The 22,183-nt window shown below is 39.3% G+C and overlaps 1 protein-coding gene across 12 annotated transcripts in view; it reads left to right on the top strand.

Annotated features, from left to right (window-relative positions):
- Positions 1-22,183, top strand: part of ZNF438 (zinc finger protein 438) — a 171,418-nt gene that overhangs the window by 56,445 nt on the left and 92,790 nt on the right. For 4 of the 12 annotated variants that reach the window (XR_004347966.1, XM_032618951.1, XM_032618982.1 and 1 more), the window contains exon 3: positions 5,359-5,444. The exons of 7 other annotated variants lie outside the window; for them this stretch is intronic. The gene's annotated coding sequence lies outside the window, so the exon portion shown is untranslated. Of the gene's footprint in view, positions 1-5,358; positions 5,445-14,752; positions 14,929-16,575; positions 16,644-22,183 lie in introns of all 12 variants that reach the window. One more of the 12 variants, XM_032618967.1, reaches the window with a different exon arrangement.

Raw genomic sequence — 22,183 nt, 5'->3', positions numbered from 1 at the left:
AATGTAAGCACAAAGTATGAGAAAACTGGAGTGGCTATAGTAATATCAGAGTGGGCTTCATAACAAGTGATATTAAGAAGGTTAAAGAGGGACACTTCATAATAATGATAAATGGGTCAATTTGTCAAGAAGAAATAATAACCTTAAATTCCACAATACTACATTGTAAAAATACACAAAGCAGAAACTGATAGCACTGAAAAAAAAGAAACTGACAAATCTTCAATTGTAGTTGTAGATTTTAATACCCATATCAGTAATTGATGGAAAAAGTTGAAACATGATCAGGGAGGATATAGATGCACATAACAACACTGTAAACCAACTTGACTTCACTGACATTCACAGAACGTTCCACTCACCAGTAGCAGAATATGCATTCTTTTCAAGTGCACATGGAATATCCACCAAGATAGCCCCCCATCTTCTAATATATAAAACAAGTCTCATTAAGTTTAAAATGATGGAAATTATGCAGAGTGTATCCTATGACCACAATATAATTAAGCTAGAAATCAATATCAGAAGGATATCTGGAAAATCCTCAACATTTGTAATTACACCACATACTTCTAACTAGCACATTGGTCAAAAAAAAGGAGGGGTGATTAAAAGATGTTTTGAAATGAATCACAATAAAAACACATCAAAATTTCTGGGATATATGTGAAGCAGTGCTTAGGCAAATCTTTAAATGATCTAAGTGTCCACCTTAAGAAGGTAGAAAAAGAAGATCAAATTAAAATGTAAGTAAGTAGAAGGAAGGAAATAGTAAACAAAAGAACAGAAATTGATGAAATAGAAAACAGGTAAACAACAGAGATAAATAAGGAAACCAAAAGCAGGCTCGTTGAGAAAACGATTAAACCTCTAGCTATCCTAATCAACCAAAATAAAGAGGAAACACATGTTACTAAGTATAATGTCAGAATTGAAAGAGGGGACATCACTACAGATTGTACGGAAATTAAAAACATATAGAAAGAATATTACAAACATCTTTTGTACATAAGTTTGACGACTTTGATGAAATGGATACATTCCTTGGAAGGCACAAATTATGTAATGAAATTGACTTCGGAAGAAGGATAACATTAGAGTAGCACCGTATCTATTAAAGAAGTTATATTCCTGCTTAAAAACCTTCCCACACAAACAAACCAAACCAAAACCGAGAACTCCAGGCCCATACATGTTTTAACTGATGAATTCTATCAAACATTTGAAGGAGAAATAATTCAGAAAATAGATGAAAAGGAAAACTCTTCCCAACTCATTTTAGGACACTAGCATTATGCTAACATCAAAACTAGGTGAAGACATTACAAGAAAAGAAAACTATAAACAAATATCCTTCTTGAACATGGGTGAAACATTTTGTGAACGAACCATTAGTCAGATCCAGCAGGATATTAAAAATGAGTTTATTCGAGGGATGCAAGGTTGGTTTAACACTGGAAAATTCACTAGCATAAGTTCATCACTTTAACAGAAAAAAGCTATATGATCCTGTCAGTAGTTACAGGAGAAAGCATTGGAGTACCTTCAACAGCCATTTGTGATAAAATCTGTCAGGAAACTAGAAACAGAAGAGGATTTTCTTAACCTGACGAAAGACATCTACATGTAACTTCTAGCTGAAGTCCTATTTAAAGTCAAAAGATGGAGTGCTTTCCTCCTCAGACAGGACACAAGACAAGTATGCTCATCTCCTCCATATGTGTATCTAATACTGTAATGGAGGCCCCAGCCAGTGTAACAGGCAATAAAAAGAAACAAATGACATACACATTGGCAAGGTAGAGATAAAAGGCCTGTTTGCAGACAGCATGGTCATGTATAGAGAAAATGCTAAGAAATCTCTAAAATGCCACTAGAATTTGTCATTGAATTTATTAGCAAGCTCGCAGGACACAAAGTAGATACACAAAATCAGTTTTATGTATATATACCAGCAATGAAAAATTAGAAATTGAAAATTTATATCAAAATACAAAGGACCTATAAAAACTAAAAAATGTATTTACAAGAACAATATTGGAAGGTTTTTAGTACCTAATTTCAAGACTTCCTCTACTTTTTAAAGCTCCTTCTTTAAAGCTGCAGTGATCAAGGTAGTGTTGGCCTAAGGTAAACATATATATCAATGGAATAGAATAGAGAATCCAGAAATAGACCCACACATACATGGTCAGTCGATTTCTGACAGTTGTGCCAAGTTAATTCAATGGGGAAAGGATAGTCTTTTTAACAAATGGTACTGGAACACGTGGATATTAAATGTAAAAACATTAAGCTCAACTCTTACTTCTTCTAGATATAAAAATAACTTGAAAAGAATCATGGATCTAAATATAAAAGACTAAAACTATAAAACTTCAAGAAAAAATTACAGGAGAAAATACTCGTGAACTTGGGATAGGCAAAGATTTCTTGGGGCCCAAAAAGGATGAACCATAAAAGAAAAATTGACAAATGGGACTCCATCAAAATTTAAAGCTTCTATTCTTCAAAAGACATCGTTAAGAAAATGAAAAGGTGATCTTTAAACGGAGAGAACATATTCACAATACATATACCTGACAAATGACTTGTAGCCAGAATATATAAAGAACTCTTAAAGCTCATTAAAAAGACAGCCCAGTTAAAAATCTAGGCACAAGAAAATAATGAATGCAGCACAGGAAAAGGTGTTCAACATCATTAGACATCAGAAAAATGCAAACCAAAACGATGAGATTCCATTGTATATTCATCAGAATAGCTAAAATTAAAAATTAAAAGAACAAGTGTTAGAATGGAACTTTCATATATTGCTGGTAGGAAAGTAAAACGATAAAACCATTTAAACTGTTTGGCAGTGTGTTATAAAGTTAAACATTTACCATAACATACAACAGTTTTACTACTAAATATTTACCTAAGAGAAATGGTAACGTATATTTACACACATACTTGTACATGAATGTCCATAGCAGCTTTATTCATAATAGCCTCAAGCTGGAAGCAACTTAAATGTCCATCACCTAGTGGATGGATGAACACATTGTGGCATATATCCACGTAATAAGATACTACTCAGCATTTAAAGAGAACAGCGTACTGCTACATACAACAACATGAATGCATCTCAGGAACATTAGGCTGAGTTCAATCAGCCAGACACAAAGAATACAAACTCTATGCTTCCATTTACTGCCACAATTATCTATACCAGAAATGACGCTAAAACCCCAAAACAAACAGATTTAATCCATAGTCACAATAAACAGACATGTTGTCTGCAGCTGAGGATGGAGTGTGATTGCTCTTGGATGGGGCTCAAGGAACCTTTGGTTGATCAGTGTGTTCTATATCTCGACTATGGTGGTGATTATATGGATATATGTATATGTTTGTAAAACTCATTGAAATGTACACATTTTACCTCAATAATGTTGTTTTGAAAAATTCCAAAAATTGGAAAGTTAATTATACTAACAAAACATTAACTTCTGTCTAAATGTTATAAGACCTCTCTGTGTAAGGCTGAAACTGAGGTTGACCTGAAAATTCCATTTAGATAAATCAGTATACACAATATAAATAAAAATACATGAATTAAATATCCTTAAGCAAGGAAAGAGAGCAGATGAATTCTCAGTGTAGTTAGCCTATGATTTGATGTATTGGAATGGGAGCCTAGCATCCTTAAAATTCATTGATGTACCTTTCTAATTTCTTTAATTGATATTTGGTAGTGTCTTTGGCACTAAGAAGAATCCGCTTAAATGAAGTAATTACATATAATCCCCTCTTGATTTTGTTTTTATTGTTCTTTCATTTTTTTAACCAGAAAGAATATGTAGAAGATACTCCAGTGTCACTTACGATCTATTTTTCCTGTTAGGAATAGAACTCCTAGATTTTACCTGAGCACATACGTGCCTGCCCATCTAGAAACTACATTTCTCTGCTTCTCTTGCAGCAGGGTGTGGCTTTGGACTAATGAGAGGTGACTGGTGACGTGTATAAGGTTACCTCATTAAGGACAAGCTACTTGCCCCTAGACTTTCTCTTTTCCCTTTCTGCTGGCAGGGATGTTACATCAGGTATGGCAGCCACCTTAGGTCCAGAGATGGAAGCCATGTGGAAGCTGATAGAGTCAGCTTGGGTCCCTGACTGGATCTTGTGACGCACACCTCCCCCTGCACCCGGCATTGTGACATGAAAAAGAAAAATCTCTAACTGGTACCTACTATATTTTTTGAGTCCTTTTGTTATGGTAGAAATTTTATACCCCTAATTACAAAATGGAAAGCATTTAAGACTTTAAGTTTTTCTCTGTGTACTGTTTTGCCATAGCCAGCATATTTTGGTGTGTATTCTCATCTATTTATTTATTTATTTAGGCTGTGTTGGGTCTTCGTTGCCACACACGGGCTTTCTCTGGTTGCAGCGAGTGGGGGCTACTCTTTGTTGCGGTGCACGGGCTTCTCATTGTGGTGGCTTCTCTTGTTGCAGAGCACAGGCTCTAGGCACGCAGGCTTCAGTAGTTGCAGTATGTGGGCTCAGTAGTTGTGGCATGTGGGCCCTAGATTGTGCAGACTTCAGTAGTTGCGGCGCATAGACTAAGTAGTTGTGGCTCACGGGCTCTAGAGCGCAGGTTCAGTAGTTGTGGCACACAGGCTTAGTTGCTCTGCGGCATGGGGAACCTTCCCAGTCCAGGGATTGAACCCATGTCCTCTGCACTGGCAGGCGGATTCTTAACCACTGCACCACCAGGGAAGTTCCCGATATGTATTCTCAATTAAAATAATTTCTAAACTAGCATATGATTTCATGCCAAGAGTTCTCTTTGATCCAGTAGTTATTTAGGAGAGTGTTTCTCCAATTTACAAGTTACTTTTAAAATTTAGGTACTAATTAGTAATAATTGATACACAGCATTCTGCTTTTCTAATTTTTAAATGTCTTCATTGACTAATTTAATGATCAGTTTTAGTAAAGTTTCACAGACTTTTCAAAGAATTTGTCTTCCTTGTAAGATACTAAAATATTTATTTATTATGTTGTTTAACTTTTCTATAATTATTTTTTATCTGATCTCAAAGGCTAAAGATGTAAATGCAGTGATTTCTTCCATTAATTTTCTTTATATTTCTCTTTTTTGTTTTGCTTTGTGTGTTCATGTATTATTAACTGTCAGTATCTCAATTGAGGATTATACCTTTTATCAGAATAATATCACTTTTCTCCTAATTTATGCCTTGTGGCTTTGTGTTTTAGCTGACATTAATATTGCTACTTTAGTTTATCTTTCCCTATGTATCTGTGTACTTCTTATTATATTTAGCCCTTCTTTGTCAGTTCTTTTAGATATTGTTTTCTATAAGTGGAGCATAGTTGGATTTCATAGTTGGATTTTTTTAACCTAATGGCGAGGAACCTTTGCCTTTTAACAGGTATTTTAACTCATTTATATTTATTGTCAAAATTGATCTTTAATTCGTTTTAATTTCATTGATCTTGTTTCTTTTGTACAAGTCTTTTGTTTTCCATTGTGTTTTGGGCTTTTTGCTATTTGATTTAAGTTTATCTTTGTTAATTTGGTTTTGAACTTTGCCTGCTTTGAAATCTGCTGCTGGTTATTTTTAAGTTTTTTGAAACGTTAAATCTATGTAATACCTATAATTAAGTCAAGAATGAGATGGTATCTTTGTTTTCCCTCAGTAGGAAATGAGGAAATTTTAATAAAGTTTTACTTCTCCTGCTTCTCAGTTTTTCATTGATATTTTAGATTTTTATCTCAGACTATTATTAAATTGTAATTTAAAATAATTTGTAAATATTTTTCATTAATTTTTATAGCTATAGAAATTATGAAAACCCTAAGACTGTCACAACTTTAAATAAATTGGATGTTTTCCAAGTGTATATCAAAGTGAACCTTAAGAAAGTCATTAAAATATGCTATTGTACCATATTACGTTACTTCTCATTTTCTTGACCTATTTCTGTATTATATCGTAAAAAGACACTTTTATTATTGCCCACATTCAGGCCCTTTTCCTTCTCGATTAGACTGGGAAAAAAGAAGAAATAGTCAAATTGAAGTTATGTATCAAATTTTGTATTTGGTGTTTGCAATGGCAAAGTATAAGATTCAGAATATGTTTGGGATTATTGAATTACTGGATTTTATGGTGATGGGTAGGGAAATATTACCAGTTATTTACGAGTAAGCTTGTTTTCTGAGATGTCCCTGTCAGTTATGGTACCAGGTGGCACAGGGCATGGCATTTACATTCTCTTCAGTGTTTGCTCAGTGTCAGAGGCCGTCCTTTTGCTTTGAGTCCCTGATAGAGTATTAGGATGCTCTTAGTCGTGTGCCCTTCTCAAGTGGGCGTCATCTCCATTCCCTCACTATCATAAGGGTGCTTGTGTACAGGGCTTTCCCATTTTTTTCAGAATATACTTGAGGACTATTTATGGAAGCGGCTCTTAGAGGACACGCAGCCTTGTCTTGGAAATAGTGTGGAGGAAGGAAGCCTGTAGCAGTTGCAAGGGGTAATATCTTTAAGAAAATAGTAATGTAGCTGTTACTTTGAATGGGAAGGCTTGTCTTTACTTCTCATATTTTTTTAGCAGATAATTATGTAGCTGAGACTACCAAAATGCAGGGAGTGAGGGGAAGCTGCGGACAGCCTCTTCAGGATTGCGGTCAGGGTGAAGTTCTTGGCCAGAGGACTCCTTTCCGTGTGGCTTGGTGGAAAGCAAACGGGGCTGAGGCGAATAGCAGGAGGACCGTTAGTCTTGCTTTGTATCCTCTGTTTTCCTTTGTGACCATGGCAAACGTCTCAGCTTTTCTGGCCTCAGCGGGGTCTGTGCTGTGAGGTTGATGACTGTCCAAGATGCTTTCTCACTTAAACTCACGCCTGAACCAGGGCACCAGGGATAGCAAGGGAGTTTCCATCTGGACAGAGCTTTTATTTCATTTAAGCAAAGAAGTTAGCTTCATTTCATCTTGGAAAGTCAAGAGAAATAAATCACTTCTCTTACCACCTTGAGTAAGGAGAATTGGAAGGATCATATGTGACTCATGTATTTATGCTCCGACCTGACATTAGCAAGTGACACACGTTGTGGTGGACTGTCCCGCCATAACACCTGGAAGTAATCTAGTAATAGAATGACTCAGAGGAATGTGAAATCACCAGTTTTTTCCCTGAGAAAACTAAGATATTTATCTAGACTCCCGGAAGGTTCTTGCCTTTTTCCCTGGGATGTGTGCATGTTTTGAGATTGAGGGTCCTGGGAGGTAGGCCCACTGTGCGACCTTCAGCCAGGCATCAGACCGAAGGTCATGCCGAAGGTCTTTCACTGATGAGGTCCCAAGTGGTGCAAAGGCTGCTTGCCCTGAGTTTGTGTTTCATGAGGTCAGCAGTAGGAGGCCGCCCAAACAGGCTTTTTGTCCTAAGCTGAGCTGGGCACGGTCACAAGCAGGGTGGGCAGAGAGAGTTTTCAGATAATGAACATGTCGCAATTGTGGAAGAGCGAGGACACAGTGCTGACGGAATGGAATCTGTACAGCAGTCAAAGGGCGGCTCTTTGCAGAAGGGCTTTGTTCTGGCTGGGTTCTGGAGGATGATTCCCGACAAAGGCTCCCTCCAGAGCAGCGTGGAAGAAAGATCATTGCTGCTTTTCTCTGTAGTCATCACTTTGAGGACTAAGAAGTCATTGAAAAGTTTTGTTTCCTGCTCTGTCAAGAGCTTCTAGGGGAAAAGAAAAAAGAGAATTGTTTCATTTCAGAAATGCATTTTGTTTCAGTCAATAAAAAGTTGCTGTGAATAAGTCAAAATAACATGCAAAATAAATTCAAAACATGGATTAAAAAAAGTAGGTGGTAGGCTTTTATTAACCGCCAGTGTGAGGCAGGCCCTTCTAGGGACGCAGAAACCAACGTTCAGTAACCTCTGTTCTCAGGAACTGAGCTTGAGTGAGGCAGACAGATAGATGGCTAATACTATGTTTCAATTGGGTTTTTATAGAGCAGCTACTCTATGCAAGACACTGCACTAGGTGTTGAGTCTACAAGGCGAGGTAGATAGAGTCCCTGTTCTCAAGATTTTTAGAGTCCAGAGTGAGATGCGTCACCAGGCATGCTGAGCACCAGGTACGCGGAGGCATACAGGAAGACATCAGTAATTAGAATGCACAGGACGGAATACACAGGCGACTTTGAACTTGCGCCAAGAACTAAGCAGTCTCGAGGCACCGATTCCTGCAGCGGTTGCCGTAAGCTGTGCTTATTAACGTTCTGGCCCCAGAGCTACACCTTTCTGATGTTAAGGATAGTAAAAATAGCCAAGAACCGTACAGTGCTTGACTCTGTGTCAGGCACAGTCTAGTACTTTACACATGACAACTTACGTAATCCTTGCGACAGTCCTATCAGGTAGTGTTAGTATTAGACCAGAAACTGAGGCCCAGAGCAGGTGGGTAACAGCTAGCCTGCGGTGGGTCACCACGGTGCTAGGTTGAGGCGTCTAGAATCAAGGAAGCCAGCTACAGGAGGAGCCATCGTTCAGAGGTTTGCAGATATAGCAGCTTAACATTAATGAGCCCATAGCTGAGCATCCGGGAGAAAAAAATTGTTGATACATGTGCTTTTCATTGGCTAGAAATAAAGCTGTATATTGTTGTTGAAATTGCCCTATACTAGCTACACATTATATCTAGAATTTTTATTTGAAATTATAGGAAAATAACTTTTGATCAAATAGTATTACCCATTTATTTACAGAGAAGGGCTTTCTTGAATTATAAATATATCTAAAAGAGATCGTACTGCTTCCCGCGAACACCGACTCCACAGCTCCTTGAGGTGGAGATTTCTATTCAGCCTAATGTCCTCCTGGTCAAGTAAGAGGCTGCTTTCTCTGCCTCTCATCTGTTGAAATGTCTGTCCCTGTTTACAGTACTGGAGGTCTTTAATTTATAAGCTGGGTTTGTAAATTGCAGGGGCCTGGGGCTTCCCCTGGTGCGTGAACCACAGGAGGCCTGCTATTTGCTTCTTTGAGGGAGTTCATAAGAGCTTTTGTGACCTGGTTTGCCCACAGTTCATAGGCTCACATCTAGGTGATCTGAAGGAAGAAGAATGGGGTGAAAAAGTCAAAGTTATGGTTGTGAATGGGAAGGAAAGTTAGAATTTTAAAACCAGCATCAAAATGGTACAGACAAGAATTAGAAGTTAGGAAGAGCCTAGGAGGAGAGGTTTTTAATTAGAGCAACCCTCAAGACATTGGAAATTGTTGTGATGATTTTAAATGGGCAACCCCTTTGGCCTTAAAAAGAATCAGCAACTTGACTTTCTGTATGTGGTTTATGAAATGTAAACACACACAGAATTCAAGGGGAAAAGGTGATTTTTCAATGTAAAACTGTTTCGATTTATGGCTTCCTGGACATTGAAAGCCTCCTTGCACCTTGATTAAATACATTGAGTGGTTTTAAAATGTAATAAAATTGTAAGGAAGGTTTTCTTTTTGCACAAGCAGGTATTTTCAGTGTAACAATCAGGAAGATTAGGCAGTCTGTGACATAAAGCTTGAATGGTGTTACTAAATAAGGAAAAGGAGCTTTAGACCTCTTTTTGACTCTATCTACAAATAAACTTTTTCATGCAATACTGAAATCAACTATGCAGTTGAAGAAACTTACTAAGATAATACTTTGTGTAAATCTATTTTCTACTTTGCTTTACTAAAAATTTTATTTATAGAAGGAATACATAAATACCTTTCTTTTTTTTTTTAAAAAAAAAAAAAAAAGCCTTACAAATCAAGGATTTAAAGGGATTAAAGTTCCCTTTGACCATCACGGTCCCTGGGTCATCATTTTGCCCTTTATTCTTCCAAATCTTGTTCTGAATACTTACATGCATATATTTGTATGCCTAGAACAGATATTTATGTTTTGTGTAGATGTTAAAAAATAACCCACAGAGGGACTTCCCTGGCGGTCCAGTGGTTCAGACTCCGCATTTCCAGTGCAGGGGGCGTGGGTTCGATCCCTGGTTGGGGAACTAAGATCCCACACGCCACAGTGTGGCCAAAAACAAAAACAAAAAGACCCCATAGAATGTATTGTTTTGCTGGTTGACTCAAATATGACGTTGCATTATATCTTTTGTTTTTAGTAGTTCAGTAATGTTACTGACTGCAGCTGATATTTACTGAGTAGTTATTATGTGCTAGGCAAGATGTTTAGCATCTTTCATATAATTTTGTTTCATAATCTTCATAATAAGCTTCAGAGGTGAATAAAAATCATTAATTTTACGTGAGTAAAATTCCACCGTCATTATGTCTCACATTTACGTTAAATTACTAATGCCAGTAGTTCCATCACTGTTTAATAAGACTTCAAAAATAAAACATTTGGAATGATTTTTTGAATTGCTAAGAATGTAACTGTTAGTTCTGTTAGATTTGTTGTTCCTGTGCCGTTGGCCTCTCCACCCAGCCCTGGGAGTGAGTGTCTCTGCTAAGCCAGAAGGCCGGGAATGTGCTCACCTTTTAGGCGTGAACAGGTAGTATGTGTCATGTATGACTCATTCTAAATGAAGAACAGACAACCCCAGACATTTCCTCAGTAGTTAATGGTTTTCAAAGCCCACGCCTGTGATGATGTCCTTATTTGGGGGACAGTTACGTGATACAAGTCCTAAGTGTGAGCAGGTTTGTTTTTGAAAGATGCTTTTCACTGTGCTTTTGGCCATTCCGGTCTGAGGAGGAAAGGCTGCTGTCGTAGGAGCTCTGATTGTTTTTATGGGAATTGGTAGAAAAGGAGCGATGTTGGGTGGGTTGAGAGAAAAAACGATTCTGCTTATTATGTGTACTCTGACTTTAGAGTTTGGATGAAGATATTTTCAAAATTTCCTGACAAAGTAGAAAGCTTTAATGTCTGGGCAGCTGTCAGAAGAGTTTAGATCTCAGCTCTTCTGCTCAACTAGCTGGGGAACCTTGTAAAAGCCACTTATGCTGTTTCAATCAAATGATAATAATACCCACTTAATAAAGTTGTGGGGTGGAATTAACGTAAAGTGCGTCGTACAGTGTGAAGCTCTGTATGAACGTGCAAGGATTGGGTGATACTCTTACTGTTTTCATCATCGGAACTGTTGTCAAGGTCGTCTGCAGTTTTTGCCTCTTTTACTATTGCCTCTGTCCTGAGAAATTAACCTGCTTTCCTCTGTCCTTTATTACATGGAAGGGAGTACTATAACAGAGTTCTGTGGTCTTCAGAAGAGCAAAAGGGGCCCTACTGCTGAATCATTGAACGAATATTGAAGTACAGCCAGCATTTTTTCAGGCCTAATGTAAGAACTGAAAAGATCATCTACAGTAACTCAAGAAGCGGAGATATGCCAAAGGTCCCAATAAATATCATTTCATTGTCACCAGTACATAGTGTTTGTAGATGTATTTGGCCTTTTTGTCTTCAAGAGAAAAGTAGACAAGTATTACTTAATATCTGTCTATTTAGAAAAGTGTTTGTTACTAAATTCTGTTGCAGTGGGACCTGGTTTGAAAAAAACCATCAGAAATTATCTTGTGTTCTGGCTTCTTTTTGGCTATAATACTTCAATCATTCTGAAATCTCAAATAACGTTCAAAGAAGGTATGAAGTTTTTATGCTTATCAGAAGGAGACATGGGTTAAAGCGATTAAGAGGCCTTCCAAGTAAGCTCTCATTTCCAGATGAGCAGATAGCGCCATTGAGTTTCCGTGTGGTCCACGCGGTGATGGGGAACTGATCATTGCTTGGAAGCCCAGTCAGAAGTCTACAGTTGAAATCTCAGTTGCTATTTGGGTGATGTGCCATGCACTGTACAAAGTCACTACTGGTACAGGTTGTTTCTTGGGGAAGCTATGTGTGCTTTGGAGGAGAGGTACATGCTGAAAACAGAGCAAAACAAAACAAATCTTTGGTTTTGTTGTTCCTTCTTCTGGATAGTTCTAAAAAGCTAACCCCTCTTCTGGATACTTCTAAAAAGCTAACCCTTTTAACTTTCATTGGTGGTTTGCTTTGTCATCTCTGTATTCACTTTCATTTATTTCTTGACCTACTGTCTATGGCAAACCATCTCTATCCTGGTTATACCAAGGGAAAAAGTGAAATCTTGTTTCAGAGTGACCTGTAAAATTCTATTCCATATTTTAGACTTAGCCCACTGGAGATACCACTTTCTTCTTCATTTTATTTCACTACCCCACCATGCCCTTACTGTCCGAGCGCCGTGGGGTTGTTTGTTTGTTGTTTTTTTAATGAATCTCACACTCACCTATTTATAGAAACTGAGCATTTCCCCCTTTCCCAGAGGCAGCTGTGGCAAGAGTAGCTCGTTTGCTTGAGCTGGGAACCAGCGGGCCTCTAAAGCAGCCCAGGATCTGCACAGTCACACTTGATTCTCCTTAACTAGCAACTAGAAATATGTTAACTTGCCTTGACTATCCCTAAGCAGCTCTTTAAAAAAAAAAAAAAGTTTACAATCAGTTGAATTCTCTAAGCTTCTGGCTTACAATAGTGAAAAAACTTTTACATAGAGTAGATAACGGATGGAGTAAGAATTTCTGATTCGTTTGCATATTATTTATTGTGGAAAGAATGTTTTCCCTACAGACTGACAAGGAACAAGCTGTTTAAACATAAGCCAGGGCGGAGACCTGTTTGTCTGGTCAGCTTCAGAGAAGCCACGTTTCCCTACTTAGGAAGAGTCTGCCAACCCTTCTATCCTTGCCCCCCCCCCCCCCCCCCCCCCCCCGCGTGATTCTTCAAGTTTCCTTGGGATTTTTACTTAGGCCTCTTGTCGGATGAGGCAGTGATAGAGTGCCTACGTGGCAATCAGAAAGGCTAAAGGCTTTTTCCTGCAGCAGCATGATTTTATCATGTCATTATGAGTTTATGCTGTGTGTGTGTGTATAAAATCGCTTTTTCCCAGTCCCCTTCTGCTGTTGGCTTGCGTATTCGCATTGCTGGGTGGCAGCAGGACCCCATTTATCACAGGCGGTAGCAGTGGGTACGGAGATATGAAAGGGTTACTGTTCACATTTCCTGTGTCATTCCCTCTGATCTTACTGAGCTGTAATTCCTTTCTTGATGTTAAACATTCCCAGGCTCCTATAACCTTCTCGCTGGGTTGCACTAGCCAAGTTTGTCCCAGGTGATCATGTAGGCGGACCTCCTGTTTTTAAAGATTAGAAATCACTCCTTCGTCCGTGAGATAGGCTACATGCTCATTACTTTTCAATCCCAGAAGAAATCCCTTTGATTTGAAACCAGAATAGAGCACTAACATATTAGTTTTAAAATTCACATTTAGCAGCCAACAATCAAATTTGTTGTGAAATTAATTGTGTAGATTTAACAATCTGCCGGTTGCTGGTTTAGTGAATTTCGAGGTAAATGAAAGCCCGTTGATCTAGTGAAGACTTACGTTCTTCCTTCTAAAAGCACACTTGAAAACTGGGTTCTGATTAGAAAAGGGTACACTTTGATGCCACTGCCTTACTTTTAGCTTATGTGGTTGCTAGTGTGTTTTAAGTTGCCTCAGATGTAAAGCTGCTTAGCTGAAACGGCAACATTTCTGCTTCAATTCAGTTCAGGAGGTTGCAGCTGAGCGTACGGAGATACTTATTTTCTACTTTTTCTCTGGTTTTTAAAGTATATAGCAGCTCATTTTTATTCCACAACTTTTTTTTTTTTTTTTTTTTTTTTTTTTTTTTTTGCGGTACGCGGGCCTCTCACTGTTGTGGCCTCTCCCGTTGCGGAGCACAGGCTGCGGACGCGCAGGCTCAGCGGCCATGGCTCACGGGCCCAGCCGCTCCGCGGCATGTGGGATCTTCCCAGACCGGGGCACGAACCCGTGTCCCCTGCACCGGCAGGCGGACTCTCAACCACTGCGCCACCAGGGAAGCCCCACAACTTTTTAAATATACATTTTTGTGGTTGGCAAAAGGTTTCCAATTTTTGCCTTTTCCCCTTGAGTTTTGGGAGAAAATGTTACGCTCCTGTGAAGCCTCCGTATGTGTCAGCGGCTGCTGATGAATTGGTGGGGACCCGGCGTACCTATTCCAGCACTGGCCTCATCCAGGTAATGAGCTGCCCTTTAGACGCAGCCCTGGGTAAGTTTGCTCGTGTTGTTTAGAGCGCATTGCCATGTACCCACCCATCAACTTGGGGTTTGGGGATGGATAGAATCGAAACAATGTCTCTTTGAAGGAGTTTCTAGAATAATTTAAGTTTGCTGGCCAAAGCTATTTACATGGCTTAAAGCAGTGAGATAAAATATTTTTTATGCACCTTCCCATGTGTAATATGGTTTTCCATGAAGGTGGGTGGAGGAATTTTTAGATTGATTCTGTTTGAATCTGCCTTAGGGGTCAGCATGCCTGTTGATATTTCTCATTCCCTTTTAGGCTGCCTGAGACAGCCTGTCATGCAGGTGGCTTTTGATAGAGGGTTGTTTGAATGAACGAAGTAGATTACGTTTGTAGATGCTGAAGTGTTCCGTCTGTGCGTGATTAAGCACGTGTCTAACAATGTAACCCTGTCTCCTCTTACTACTTGGTCATAGAGAAAAAGGACATTTAGTCATAAATTACTTAAATTATAGATAGTCTGTTAACATTTCCTAAGACCAGTAAGCCCATTTATTATTCTCATGATGGGAAAATGCTTATATTTTCTCCCATATCATTATTCCTAGGGCCATCATAAAGCACTCAATGGTAATGTTAATTAGTGGACAGATACTTACAGATACTTAGAGAATGCCGACATAAACAGCATCGTGCCTGGTACTGTGTGTTCTCCAAAGATGTGTGCGACTTTGGTCCTACCACCGGGAGTCCAGACTTCTCAACAAACAGGATCTGTACACTGGTCAGTTAAACAGCAACTTAAGGTCCATAAAAATGATTATGGGCTAGGTGAGAGGCCTGAACGAGGATCAGGTGGCTTAGTGGAGAAGTCATTTCACTTGAGTTAGAGAGCAGTGAGAGATTTCATCAAGGAAGCTCGAGTCGGGCATTAAACTAATGGTTGGGGTTCAGATAGGAAGGAGTGAGTCTCTTTGACATTTATATATATGGGTGATCATTATCACACTTTGTGTTCCCAACAGTGGTGAAGAAACAGCAACAAGAAACTTAAGTATATGATGGAGACCTTTCTCCATTGGTGACTTATTTATTCCTTATTTTTTACTGAAGTGGAATTTCAAAACAGCTTCCACCAAGGACATACAGCAGCTCTTTAAGTTGCCATAAGGATCCACTTCAGTCGGGAGTGTCCTCCCAAATTTCTCACCCATTTAAAATTTCAGCAGGAAGGCAGGAATAAGATACATTGAAAAATTATCATTCATGACTCCACGTTGGTAACAGAGGCCCCATCCAATCTCAGTGGCAAGTTTAACAGCTCTCACTGTTGAGTTACATCTCGATTTGAAGTCTAACATATAAGGAGATAGATCCAAGTTGACAATTCTTTTTTGCACAGATATTGGTGGTGGTAGTCACTATAGATAAATATAACTTCACAGCAGTTTTTTATTAACCCCTTAAAAGTTCTTCTACAGTAAAGCAATTGTTACATTAATATCCCAAACTCCTTTAATCCAATTTGCTTTGGTTTTGTAAAGCAAATTTAAAAATGGATAGAATTTTTATTGGGATCCTTGGACTGTACTTCCTTATTATTATTATTAAAAACAAACACTTTAGTGCATTTAATTTTAGAGCCAGACTTCTGTCTCTAGTTTCATTCTCTTATTGTATAAAACAGCCAAGGGAAGAATTATACAGCAAAGAAGTGAAACCAGTTTTTCTAACACAGTAGGGACGGAATCTTAAGACGGTCTGCTGACTTTCTTTTAGTCTTTTGGCCAGTAGCAAATTTATGTGGCCCTCTGCATATTTCTGAATGTGCCCATTTGTTCAGCTATATGAACTGAAGTGTGATAATGAAGGGGAAACTATAGCCAGTGCTTGTTTCCCATATTTTTGTGACGATCTTGGCTTTCAAGAGAACACTAAGTGATCCACGATTAAAGAGTGTGATGGTTGGCTAATTTTATGTAAGGTGAGAGCATTTCAGTGAATATTGATATTTTATTTAACCTAGTATTTCCCAAATATATTTGACGGAAATGCCCACTGCCTGCCTGCCTTCCTTCCTTCTTTCCTTCCTTCCTTCCTCCGGCTTCCTTCTTTTCTTCCTTTCTTTTTTAAGAACACCTGTTAAAATCTCTTGTAGAACAAGTTTCAGGAGTTGTAACTATAAACTTTACACACACACACGTATATATTATTCAGGTCTACTGCTTAGGTCCATTTTCTTCTTCATCTTCACCTTTTCTAGGGCATAGGATGGGATATAGAAGGAAAAAGAATAATTTTTAAGACTTGCTAGCTATTCTGATGTTGTGGTTAGTGGGAAAGAGGCTGAGGCTTCTTTCTGTCTAAAGCAAGGTATGAGATTTCTCTGATGATTTATTTCAAGAGTTCCTACTCTCTGCATCCTCCATAGCTTTGAACGATCAGTTGACCAAGCGTAACAGAAGTTACCTGTGGTGGGAAGAGTAGCGTGGATTGGAGGTAAAACGAAACTTTCACTTTCTACTATAAATACTTCTGTTTTGTTTGAATTTTTCCATTAGTGTAAATTCCTTTTGTAACCTTAAAACAAAGGACAAATTAGAAGCTCTCACTAGTTGAGAGAACCTCTATTTTATGCAAGGATTGCTTACTCCAAGCTTTTGTATACACTAGCCTCTGTGGTGTTTCTAAACTCACTTTGAAAAAAGTCAAAAAATGTAAACCATGTTTTCAGAAACAAACTTATTATATGATGGCAAATCTGATTAAAGTTAATATCCCTTGCCTCCACTGTATCTCGTACATATTTCTGTTGTTGCTATTAATATACCGCACCATCATTCTCTATTTACGTGCGAAATGGGGAACTGTGTCTTACTTATCTCTGTATCTTCAGCACCTAACTTTGAACCATGTCGTAAGCATTCAGTAAATGTTTCTTGTTGTGGGTGTAGGGAATGAAGAGGCTTAATTTAATATTTATTCCTAGGGGAATATATTAGTGATTGTCACTTTCAAATCTTAAGAGGAATATGTTCTTTTAAAAATACCTTTAAAATACCATTTATTTTATTTTTGTGAAATGTAAGTAAATACATCTGTCTTTTTTCAGAATTTAAGATGGTAGTAGTGCATATAATGTAAAATAAAATTTAGAATAAATGAATAAAATAACAAAGTTGGAGGACTTTGTTACTTCCCAATGTTACAACTCACTATAAAGCGACAGTAACCCAGACACTGTGACCTTGCCATAGGGATGGGCATACGAGTCAGTAGAGTGGAATCAAGAGTCCAGAAATAAACCTTACATTTTTGGTCCATTGACTTTTGACAAAGGTGCTAAGACTATTCAGTAGGGAAAAGGTTCTCTTTTAAAGAAATGGTTCTGTGGAAATTGGGTATCCTTATGCAAAAAAAATAAACTTCCTCATAAAAATCAACCATACACAAAAATTAACTCAAAGTTAATTATGGACCTAAATGTAAGAGCTGAAACTGTAAAATGTGTAAAAGAAGGCACAGAAGAAATTTCATGGCCCTGGATTAGGCAAAGAGTTGTTAGAAATAACACCAAAAGCATGTGACACAACAGAAGAAATTGATAAATTTAACTTTATTAAATTACAAGCTTTTGTGCTTCGGAAGACACTGTTAAGGAACTGAAAAGACAAGCCACAGAGAAAATATTTTCAAATCATTTCTGATAAAGGACTGTGTCTAGAACATATAAAGAACTTTAACAGTTCAATAATAAGACAAACAACTCAATTTTAAAATGAGAAAAAGAACTGAATAGGTATTTCATCAAACAATACATAAATGACTAATAAGCACGTGGAAACGTGCTCAGCATCATTAGTTAGTAGGAAAATGCACATTTAAAACACAGTGAGGGGCTTCCCTGGTGGCGCAGTGGTTGAGAGTCCGCCTGCCGATGCAGGGGACGCGGGTTCGTGCCCCGGTCCGCGAAGATCCCACGTGCCACGGAGCGGCTGGGCCCGTGAGCCATGGCCGCTGAGCCTGCGCGTCCGGAGCCTGTGCTCCGCAACGGGAGAGGCCACAGCAGTGAGAGGCCCGCGTACCGCAAAAGTAAATAAATAAATTAATTAATAAATAAAACACAGTGAGATATTGTACCCAGTAGGATGCCCGTAAGTCAAAAAGACAGACGCTGTCTAATGTCTAGGATATGGAGAAGCAGGAACTCTCATACACTGCTGGTGGGAATGTAAAGTGGTGCACCCACCTTGGTAAACAGTTTGGCCATTTCTTTAAAAATTAAACCAAGCTACCATATGCAGTGGTCAGGTTCTCCAGAGAAACAGAACGCATAGGATGTGTTTGTATGTGGGACGAAAGTTATTTTAAGGAATTGGCTCACAGGATTGTGGAGGCTTGGTGAGTCCAAAAGCTGATAGGGGAGGCTTGCAGGCCGGGAACTCAGGAAAGGGATGCAGTTTGAGTCCAAAGCCAATCTGCTGGAAAACCAGGGAGAGTCGACGTTGCTGATGAAGTCTGAAGGCCATCTTCTGGGGAGTTCCCTCTTGTGCAGAGAAGTTGGCCTTTTGTCCTTTTCAGGTCTTCAACTAATTGGATGAGGCCCACCCACCTTACGGAGCCCAGTCTGCTTTACTCAGAGGCCATCAATTTAAATGTAAATCTCATCCAAAAACACTCTCCCAGAATAAAGTTTAACCAAACATCTGGGCACTGTGCCCAGCCACGTTGACACAGGGAATTAACCATTATACCATAATAACCCAGCAGTTCCACTTCTCAGAATCTACCCAAGAGAAATGAAAACATATATCCACACAGACTTGTATGCCATTGTTCATAGTACCTTTATTCATAACAGACACAAATGAGAAGCAATCCAAATGTCCCTCAGTCTTTACATGGATAAACAAAATGTGGTATGTCCAAACACTGGACTACCACTTGGCAGTTGAAAAAGGGAAAATACCGATATGTGCTGACACATGGATGAACCTCAAAAATACTATACTAAGTGAAAGAAGCCCAGTTCAAAAGACTAAAAATTGTGTCACTCCATTTGTAGGAAATGTCTACATAGAGCAAATCAGAGGAGCTTTGGGAGTGGGCCTGGGAACGGACTGTATGTGGACTCAAGGGAGTTTGCGAGGGGGTTGGAACTGTTCTAAAATTGGGTTCTAGTGATTACTGCACACTTCTGTAAATTGACTAAAACGTCAATGAGCTGTACACTTACAGCAGATGAATTTCATGGTTTGTAAATTGTATCTCAATACTGTTAAAAAAAAAGAAGAGGGGTGACAAAAATGGGACAAATAGGCTAAGGGTAGGACACACAATGCATCTCATAAAAGCTCCTTTATTTGCTTGAGGTGATTCACAGATTTTGCTCCGAGTTCTTTAAAGAGACCTCTCCTAAGGTGAGCTATGTTTTCCAGCGTTTACAATGTCAGATTTTATCAGCATCTTAGGAGAAACCTGATAATTGTACTTCAAAGAGAAGCATGTCCTTTCAGTCGTAGTGCAGCGTACTCAGCTCTGTCCTCAGCAGCATCCTTGGAGTCAGTAACTGACAGTGCTCTTCTCCACACCTGTCTCTTAAACCTCCCTTCAGTGCAGTGTAGTGGCTGCACATCAAGGGCAGTTCACGGGACACGCCGGTTCTGCTGCGTGAATGGGGAGGTGAGCCTGAGAGGATGAAGCCAAGAATGCTGCTGCTCTCGGGTGGTCCCTCTTCATCCGGACACGCGGTTAGAGAGTAAAGAATGGACGGACGGAATAGACAGATGGTAGTCCTGCAGGAGCTTTCGGCGAAAACCGAGTAACGGGAAGTTTAGCATTTCACACCCTGGCAAGTACCTAGAATGCAGTCATTCTCAGTTACGGGTTAGATACGGGGCCATTTGCTTTAATAGCCAGCGAGGTGGGGAGATTGGCATCCTCCTAGGGAAGCTGGGGAACCTGAGGAGGGAAAGTATTTAAATAGGCTGCCTACCGCCTATGCGTAGATGTGGCCTGAAGACGTACATGCTGATGGGTTATGGCTCTCCCTGAGAAATAATTTTGGCTGTTCTCCAGGGCTTAGACTGCTTAGAACAGGGCCTCATTCTGTCTCTAAAGACAGTAGAATATGGCCACAGACATTCGCTTGGAATGGTGTGCTTTTCATTGTGAATTTTCACAAGTGAGGCGTGCTTGTTGTAAAACATTTTTAACTATTTAATTCATATGTCAAGTATAGAATATGTAGAATAAAAAAGGAAGGTCTCCTTTCATTTTTCTATTCCCTTCTTAGCGATTTTCCTATATTTAAATATATATTTAAATTGTTTCCAGTTTTTAGCTGTGACGATGCTGCAGTAAACATACTGGCACCGGGCACTCCTCTATTTATAAAAAGATACGAGTGTACACACGCACACACACATACACACGTGTGTGTGTGTATGTATATATATATACACACTCGTGTATGTTATCACCTTAGTAACAGCTGTTACCTGGTCTGTGCTTAATAATTTACCTTAGTACACCAGTATTTCTTTATGTTCTTTTTTAAAATCACTGCTTGAGACTACTACAAATGGTCTTAATTTTCTATTTGTAATTCTAGTCTTGTTTTAATCATGAGAAACTGTCTAAATAAGCATTTGTTAAATGAACTACAGGACAACCTGTGAGTGCATCTTTTGGCTTGATTATATGTGAAAAGTAGCTTACTTAGTAAGAAGAAAATTGTTGGTTTTAATTGCAGTAACTTAGTTGAAGTTTATTATGTTTGGCGAATTGTTTTATAGTATCTCTGAGAATGCTAGCCTTTTTTTTTTTTTTTTTTTTTTTTTTTGCGGTACGCCGGCCTCTCACTGTCGTGGCCTCTCCCATTGCGGAGCACAGGCTCCGGACGCGCTGGCTCAGCGGCCATGGCTCACGGGCCCAGCCGCTCCGCGGCACGTGGGATCCTCCCGGACCGGGGCACGAGCCCGTGTCCCCTGCATCGGCAGGCGGACTCTCAGCCACTGCGCCACCAGGGAAGCCCCAATGCTGGCCTTTTTATTTCTAAGAAATCATTTTACCTTATGATGAACTTTGCAGATTACTTCTGCATAAGACCTAGGCTTAGGCTTCTGCTTGCAGTTCAGTTGTAGAGGTTAGAGGCAGGACAGTGTGGCCCCTGAAACAACCTAAGTAAATTACAGAAATCACTATTTCAGTGATCTGTTATTACATAATAAATTGTGCCAACACTGAGTGGTTTAAAGCAGCAGTTGTGCTGTATAGCTCATGATTCGGTGGGTTGGGAGTTCAGGCGGTCTCAGCTGGTTGATTTTTCTATTCCATGTTGCACTGACTGATATCACTGGATGGTATTCATTTGTAGATGGATTGGATGCTCTGGAGGATCCAGGATATCTTACTCACATATATGGTACCTGGAAAAATGTAGTAGACTGTGTTCACATGATCTTTCTAGCATAGCCTCAGGGTAGTCAGACTTCTACTATTGTGGCTTGGGACTCCTAGAGAGAATTTTCCAAGAGATAGGAAGGGAAAGGTGCTTTAGGGGAAGGCCTAAAACTGGAAACTGGCCCCACATCAGTTCTGCCATATTGTGTTGGTCAAAGCAGTGCCGGAGCCCTCCCAGTTTCAGTGAGATGGGACATAGGCGTGGCCTCTCAATGGAAGAGGTATCAGGGAATTTGTGATCATCTTTAATCTACCACAGTTAGATTAAATCTGGCCACAAATCATTTTGCATTCCTCCTATATTCAGAATATACTCAACCCCTTCCAAGAATTCCAGAAGTCTCGTCCCACTGTGGCTTTACCCTCAAGCTTCAGATCCAGCACCTTGTCATTTAAGTCAGGTCCAGATGTAACTACACCAGGAAGCTCCTCTGGTGTAGTTCCTCTCAAGAGACAAGTTATTTATTCAACACATAATGGAGAAGCAGGCATAGAATAACTGAAGTAAACATTTCCACTCAAAATCCAGGAAACAAGAGGTACATAGCTTTCACTGGTTCATAGCAATTTTGAAA

The sequence above is a fragment of the Phocoena sinus genome, chromosome 2 (assembly GCF_008692025.1).
Source record: "Phocoena sinus isolate mPhoSin1 chromosome 2, mPhoSin1.pri, whole genome shotgun sequence".
In the NCBI taxonomy this organism is placed as follows: Eukaryota; Metazoa; Chordata; class Mammalia; order Artiodactyla; family Phocoenidae; genus Phocoena; species Phocoena sinus.
Note: the sequence above shows the minus strand (reverse complement) of the source record. Positions and strands in the feature narration are given on the sequence as shown.